This window comes from Papaver somniferum, chromosome 11 (assembly GCF_003573695.1).
Source record: "Papaver somniferum cultivar HN1 chromosome 11, ASM357369v1, whole genome shotgun sequence".
Taxonomy (NCBI): domain Eukaryota; kingdom Viridiplantae; phylum Streptophyta; class Magnoliopsida; order Ranunculales; family Papaveraceae; genus Papaver; species Papaver somniferum.
Genome location: NC_039368.1, coordinates 9,821,100 through 9,829,463, shown reverse-complemented (window position 1 = coordinate 9,829,463; position 8,364 = coordinate 9,821,100). Strand labels below are relative to the sequence as shown.

The window sequence follows — 8,364 nt, the reverse complement described above, 5'->3', positions numbered from 1 at the left end:
CAGGACTACTTTATGAATATACTCAAATAAATTCAACTTATAAGAAACAATCATTAAAACTTATTAGTCATGCATAATTTATTTTAGGGCATTATACCCTTTCCAAACAAAAAACTATGAACCAGACATAATATAGTAATGAAAAAAAGTTTCACTTGTATGTTTATATTGACATTGCATTTTTGTAGATTATTGTAATATTATTTATTTAACATCCACATTGTTCCTGAGCCATGTGAGAGGAATATACCGTTAAAAATAAGTTTTGAATGTTTTGAATTTGTTTTCGTTTACCTTTAATTTGTAAAACAATCAATGTCAAAATTATAAGATAGTGTGAGAATAACGATGTCACTGGATCTTTCCATACACATGATATAGATTTCCGTAATGTTAAAATTTTATTAAGTTGCACAAATAAATAGTAGCGATCCCAAAAATATATGTATATTTAATTAACTTCTTTATCGATAAAAAAAGCAAATTCATCAAAAATCCAAAAGGACCGTACAACCATGGAATAACACGATTGAGTAACCAACATCTCTACAGTCGGAATTATAAACTTTTACAATTGCAAAAAAAATTCTCGCCAACGAGGATGTTGGTGGCATCTTAAAAAATGTGATACAATGAAAACAACATGTTTAGTATCCAGCCCATATTTGTTGAATACAATGTCTTGCATATGTTTTTTAAATGTCGAAAAGGAAATTCATTGAAAAAAAGGTACTTAAGAAAGGTATCTCATCCCAATGAATACAATCGAAGAACGATAAGAAAACCGAAAGGGAATTCATCTAACCAAGAAAGCAAACAAGAAAACACAATAAATCACGAAAACCGGTATAAGGAATCACATAAACAACAATAATATTTTTCCTTAGCTTGCGGCCAAAACAAAGCTTGTAATTTGGTTCTTAAACGGGACTTAACAGATTATTTATTTATTTATTATTAATGAAATTTTTTTCATTTCTCTCTTTCCATATGCTCCACTGAACTATATTGCAACCCGGATGTTATTCCACATTAGATCGAGTCTTTCATCCCCACAATCAAACTTCCAAATTTTTGTAGAAGTAGTGATATTCGAGGCATAAGTCTATCGAAAATGGTAGCTGGTTGGTTGTCAGCCAAGCAAAATTATTTTCAATCTCTCTACCAAATAATTATGGATTATAGTGTATTAATATGAACAAATCTGCTCATGATGGAGATATGGGTTATCGAATTCTTTTGATTACTTCTGTAAACTGGGGGTTTAATTGTGATTATAACAAAGCTATACTAAAAAATTAAATTAATACGAATATCAGATGTAAATAATACAAGTTAGAGGTTTCATCTTCCATCTTCCAACGTGTTACCAATTGAAACATGCTCAACATTAATTCTTTCTCAGTATTAATAACCATAAGGCTTACTCCGGGAAAACTCTTATTATCATTAAACGCGCAAGAGCCAGTCCATAAATCATTTTCAATAAATAGCTTAGTGCAAGAGCCACTCAAGTTTAACCCAATGAAAGCAATGGTTTTTATGAGTTAAGGTTACTCAAAGTCATCTGGCGCAAGAGCCACACGGATTTAATGTAGGTCACGCTTATACACATAATTGCATGGCAACATCTCGTCGTTAACAACTATGTATGCTACTTGTAATAAGGATCTTTCGAAAATTTTAAATCTGAAAACCTAATTTAGCTATAGATATCAATATATGATCATCTAATTCACGACTTAAACAAACAAGTTATTAATCATACAAACGTTATTAATCAAAGAATATAAGAGATACTAAGAGATTATGAATGAATAAATATGAATACTTCAATTGATAAACACATCTTCAGATTTAGGACTATATCTCTAACTAATAAGAAAGGTTTAGTTACTCATGGATTTCTCAAAACCAATTAAAATATAAATGAAATCAGGTAAAGCAAACCCTAGAAATCGTGATGACCAACCGAAACTTCAATCCTTAGCTTCTTGTTCTCCTTCTCCTATGTTATTGTATGTCTTCTATGAATCTTGGGGGTCTTCTTATATATCTTCTACGAAATTTAGGTATTAGAATCTTTTGGTAACCGGGTTTCCTCAATTTGGAAGTCAAAACACGTAAAAAGTGTCCTCGTGAATTATCCATGATCGGCATGGTCCATCTCTAACGAACCGTGCCAATTTTATACCAAACTTCTGTGTAAAAACTTGTTACTGTTGGCATGGCGACTTTCAATGAACTGTACCGACCTTAAGACCAAAGTAATCGAAAATGTTCATCGGCCCTACTCGGCGGGGTACCTTGTGGCGAGAAGTGATGAGCTCGTATTTGGAAATCGTCAAAACTCGGCTTCATACTTGGAAACTATTTATTGGGTATTTATACATAATACTCATGAGTCATGAATTATACCTGGTACTCAGCCGATTTATATATAATACCCGGTCTCCTCGGCCAATTACTCATCGAGTACTCGCCAAAATTGGTGTGATTAACCAACTTAATCGATGTTCATGGGAATGACCTTGGATTCAAAAATTGCATCACTCATTTACCTGGCAGTTAACACTTGCCAATTACTCGGTTGAGGATATCGATTTCAACTACTTCCAGCATGGTCGATGATCTAGTGAACCGTACCGATCTAGACCAAAAAAGTACATAAAATATGTCTAAAATGGTGTTACTTTAGACATGGTTGGTAAACATGTCGAAAGTTGTGTTGTAGATCTTTTTCTTTTGCTTTGTTGTTTCTCCCATAACTTCTTCGTCCCAACTCGGAATGATCTCATTATTTTCCCATTCACTTCGTATTTCAATTCTCTACAAGATGATAAAAATAAATTATATATTTGAATGAGTTGAACTTGGTATTTGGACCTTCTTTAATTGAAATACTTGACTTTCTTGTTCATTTCATGTCGTAATAAACTCCTTTCTTCTCCTTTGGCTGAGATAACTCCAAAACATCTTAGAAAATCAAAAGCAAACAAATTGAAGCATAATGATATGAAAACTATCTATTAAGCAAAGCATTTGAGTACCAAACTAGTGCAAATAATCCCAGATATTCTAGATTTTCCAACAATCACAAAACAAGCACAAGCTCGATTCATTATCTTTCTCAAAAATCTGATATACACTATAGACATTTGTACCAATTCTTAAGAGTTTATCCGTCGTCCTTATCTTATCATGAGTAAGATGCCAAATAAATAAGTTAATTTTTTTATGGTACTCACGGCTCCGAAAAAATTGATTGGATAAATAGGTTCACCTTGATATTCTTCATCTTTAATTCATCCCTTCACTGTATATATTGCTCGTGATTACTTCCTACCTAAATTCGAATATCCATAACACCTTATTCTGTAGAGAGTGAAAAAAAAGTTTGGTATAAATAAAACTTCATTAGAAATATTTTAGGATTATCTTTGTTCTAGACATAAACATCCACCTTAATTCACTTTTGTTTCTCAAGAATATGTTGTCTTTCGTATTCAGTTTCTGAACTATCTCGCCATATTTGTGGTACGGCGCATCTGTATTCCAATGACCATAGCACTTAACTCATTTCTTATTACTCAAATACTAGCAACAACAAACTCCACAGACCTCTATAATCTCGCGAAAACAACCATATTGGTCGATGACCTAACCATCCATTCTTCATTGTTCAGTTGCTCGAGAACTTAATTCAAACAAAACACCCCAATACATACAACATAGACCTAGCTTTTCCACTGCCACTTATTTAAGATTTCAATAGTTGCAGTACAAATTCACTACTTACTATCAGCTGAATCACCAGTCATGCCTTTACTCACTCGAAAATTCACAATCAGTTCCTTTTGATTCGCAGCAAAAAAACCTCACTTCTTTGTAGTACTAACCTATAAAATCAATTTAATCTCTCGTCTTCATTCACGTGTGTAGTTGTAAGAAATTATACATCCTACATCTAACATTCACAATAAAGATATAACAAGATAAGCAAGTAAGAGACTCATAAGAACACAATATATACGTAGTTCGGCATGATTACCTACGTCCATAAGGGTGAAAAGATGATCTTATTACTTCTCTCGAGTTACAATGAAGACGGATCTCAATAATACTTAGTCTCTCTCCGTACTCACTTACAAATCACTTGACCCTTCTCTCATTACAAAGGGTTTCTATATTTATAGGCTAAGATGTTCATACAATTTACAGTGTTAATCACATCCTATCTGTCTTGATGATCTTGTCGGGTGATCATCAACGTCTTCTTCTGATACTTCATTCACGATTATGTCCTCTACTGAAGATTAGGTCTCCCGATTTATCCCTTCTTGCCTTAAGTTAGCCTTCGTCCAATAGTAATGGTCTCGATATTATCTAATCCGATGTTCATGTTCTGCTTGATCCAAACCTGCCATCCTTTATACCCGAGCCGATCATGACGTGACCCTTCTTCTCTTGCGCATGCTCTGTCAGTTTATTTAATGCCTTGTCCTTGAATCATACCCGATCGTTGAATACGGTGTTTACCTTTACACATGTTATCTCCTCCTCCACATGCAGAAGATGCTCTCTTTTAATGTTCTAGATCCGATAGGGTGCTTCCGTGCTTCACCTTGCTTTCTTATTCGGTACATCATAGCTCAGGATTGTGCCACCTTCATCTATTAACTAATTGCTACTACATTTATTCCCCTTCTTTCCACTCGTGTGCTCCACACGATGGGAAGATAAATGCTTCGGTTTTCCTAACCGCTACCATGCCTTTTTTTGCGCTGCCACGTCCCCCGCGATCTCGCCTTTATTACCCATTACCTCCTATGCCGGTTATCACTACTACCTGAGTTATAAAAGCAACTCATAAACCGTTAGGTGTTTTATTCTTATGTTTATCCCCCTCTCTTCATTCAAGAACCAACATTCTCTGCAACTGCATCTCTGCAACTCCACTTCATCCTCAATCTTTCTTTCGATCTTCTAGTTCTTCGTCCTTACTTTAGTTCCTTTGTTATTTTCATTTTGCTTTTTCTATCATCTCTGTTTTTCATCGCCCTTATCATTATCTGCGCTATCAACTCTCGTTCTGCAACTGTTTTTAATGGCTTCTCAATCTCTATCCATGACAGAGAAAAGATGCGTAAGTTACACATTTTTTGAGGAAGATAATATTCTCGTAGATTCGTTGTTTTCCATTGATAGTCTCTCCCTTAATGATCATCGCGCTCTTGATTCGATTTTTTATTATGATTCTTCCATTTTTACGTGTTGGGTTGAGAAGAGATCCAACAAGAATCTTATTGATGCTCAGTTTATTGACCAATTGAAGGATGATTACAATCTCCACAACTAATCTTCAGCTTATATCGGTCCAGAAAGGTTTTCTGAAGAACGAGAAGGCTGATGAGTTTCCCCATTCTTCCGAAGCGATAATCATCACCAAGGGTCACCTCGAACTTGGGTTACGTCTTCCTCTGTACGACCCGAGACGACCCTTTGTTTATGAGGTTCTGTCTCAACTCCATCCTCCTCGGGCCTTGGCCCAATGGAATGGCAACACCTTTCGCCTTATGGATGAATGGGAGAGGCGAGGGAGGGGTGAATTCTCTAAGACTCCTTGGTCGACATATGATTATTCTCACGCGACCAAGTATACTTCGGCCAGTTTTCTGGTTAACAATCAAAGTGGGACTTCCTCTCTTGGTGACCTTGGTTTCGATAAGTTGATGTTGGATGAAGATCCTGAAGGTGGTAGTAATACCAACAAGCATGCTCGCCATACTAGTGATTCTGTTTGGGATCGAGTCCCTCTGGATATCTGTGGCTCTATTTTGAGTGGAAAGTTCCCTCCTCCCGATTTTCCTGCTGAGCCTTACCAGTTCTGGGTACACTACAAGAAAAGATGGATTAAGCGACCAAAATCTTAGCAAGCTCCCAGAACTTTAGTCGCTGTAATGGTCAAGCAACCAAGTTTGCAACCACGATATAGTTTGCTTGCTTAAAATTTATTTCCGCTATTTCGTAGCGACCAATAAAGGTGTTAGGTTGGTACATCACTTTTTCAAGTTATCCGCAACAACTACAAAAGTGCTTGAGTAGCTTTTTACTTTGAGGCACAGTGGGCCAGCAATTCAAAACATTTGGTTGGTACAATCCTATCTCAGCAACACCAGCCTTGCAAAGAAAAGTCAGATTTTAAAATTTGTGATTTGTTTATTAAGCTTTTTGTTTTAGCCGTTCTAAATTTTGTTATGTAAGAAAAAAGGAATCAGTATGTTGGGGAATAAGATTTATTTCAAGGATACAAGGATATCATCCCATTGAAAATTTAGCATTCATTTTTTAAACCATCATCAAGAGGTACAAAATTAGTTATGTCATAAAAATAATTAGTTTGTTGAAGAGTAAATTTTCCAAAATACTAGGATCATCCCATTGAAACGTTGTTCAGTAAACAATCTTTCCATAATCTCAAATTGCTTGAGACTCTCTGAGAGGCCTTCACTGCGTAATTTGCCAGTAACAGTTGATAAATTAGAAATGCAGAGTTTCACCGAGGCCACTCTGCAAGCGTCGACTACTACAACTTTTGCAGGCTCCAAGATATCTAGTGCTTGTGCTTCTACATTTTCTCCTTCTCCCTTTTATAATGTTGCACACAGAGAATACCATTGGCAGACCCTCCTGCAAACACAATTGACCAATTGAAGAACTTGGTACATTCTGTAGAGCATAATATACTCAAAAAAAAAGTAGAAATATAGTAATTCGGTAACTGGTGCAAAAGCAATGAGGAATATATATCCTGAAGTATTTGTTTTGTTAGCTGTTCCAGTATTCTTCAGATTATGCTTTGCATAAAGATTCCAAACTATGAAATTGAAACCAAGATATCAATGTGCTTACAAAAGACTAAGAAATGCCAAGAAGAGCCATACATACACCTGACCATTATGATAAGAATAAGTCCCACGCACAACGATAGTGGATAAATTTCATCCTGAACAAATTATGCAGAATTTCCAACTTACAATTCCTTTCTGAATCTGCTCTGAATAAATGAAGGTACTCTGGCTTCTGCTGCAATAGTCTTGGAAAGCAGAGTCTTACCAGTCCCAAGCCCACCTGTCATGATCATTCCCTGAAACCAGGTTCCAAATATTGCAGATAAATTATTAATTGAAATAGGAATGATAAATAAAAAGCACAAATGCATCCAAGTTTAAGTCACAACAGCATATAAAGGTATACACTGAAAGAACTTTAAGCATCTAAATATACCTTGAGCCGTTTTCCTCCAACAAGTGCAAACTTCCCTGGGTGCTTGACGTACTCCTCCACTTCCATATATTCACAATTTTAAAATTCAATCTAAGACAACTTATTCAGTGCAATTGAACTAGTGAGGGAACACATAAGATTTACAATAAGATAATTTATGATTTAGATTGATTGCTAGATGCAAACATGCATTGCCAACATTACATCAGGTACATCAACTTCAAGTACTTCCATTTTATTTTATTTTCGATCGGCCAAGTACTTCCATTCCAATAACAAGTGTCTAGCATAACTTCAGAACAACACCAACACCTGCAGTTCCTAAAGACAAAAAACTTGAATAACTTTAATAATCTGGGATGAGATTAGTATCCAGCAATGGATCGAGTAAAGCTGCAAAAGAAGTTTCACACAAAAGCTTGCTTTCTCAGAAAAATCGCTCTGAATTGGTGCAGGGCACAACACTTGTAAGACTGTCTTCCCATAACAAGGTAAGCATTGTTCTGCTTCCCTTATCAAAAAATTGATGACTAGCTTATACATTTCATTATGCAAATTGTTCCATTGTTAGAAAACTAGATATCAGGAATCACGATTATGTCCTATTTGTCAAAACGTATCTTTAGTTTCAAATGACATTTACTGAGGCCTTTTACAGGAACTTACAAGATCAGGTATAAATCTTTATATAAGGCTTGGAGTGTGAATAAAAATGAGTAACAGGGCTGATCTACAAGTGAAAGATATTTAGTATTAGGATAAAAAGGAACGATATTTAGTCTAGTTCATTCATCCACAAGTGATTGATTTTAGACACATTTGAAATGATATCATCATTTGGTAGCACAGTTAACATGGATTTTAGTACCTGCTAATGCTGTTAAAATCGGGTTTGGGTCATAGAGTTGTACTTGACTTACTCTCAGAAATTTCAAAAATTGAACTGATTTTGTTGGTGATGGAAGATTACTTCTTAGTTGAACATAAGACCAAGACTACTTGAAGGTTGTGCATTTGTAGATGAAAAAACATAAAATTGAACAAAGGGGTTAAATTTAGAAAATGAATCAATGATTA

The 8,364-nt window shown here is 35.3% G+C and overlaps 1 long non-coding RNA gene across 1 annotated transcript; it reads right to left on the bottom strand.

Annotated features, from left to right (window-relative positions):
• Nucleotides 1-6,623: 6,623 nt before the first annotated feature.
• On the bottom strand, nucleotides 6,624-7,480 carry LOC113321534. Its single transcript, XR_003346738.1, has 3 exons — nucleotides 7,288-7,480; nucleotides 7,038-7,147; nucleotides 6,624-6,690 (listed from the first exon to the last, which is right to left on the bottom strand). It is a non-coding gene; the product is annotated as an uncharacterized LOC113321534 (long non-coding RNA).
• Nucleotides 7,481-8,364: the final 884 nt, after the last annotated feature.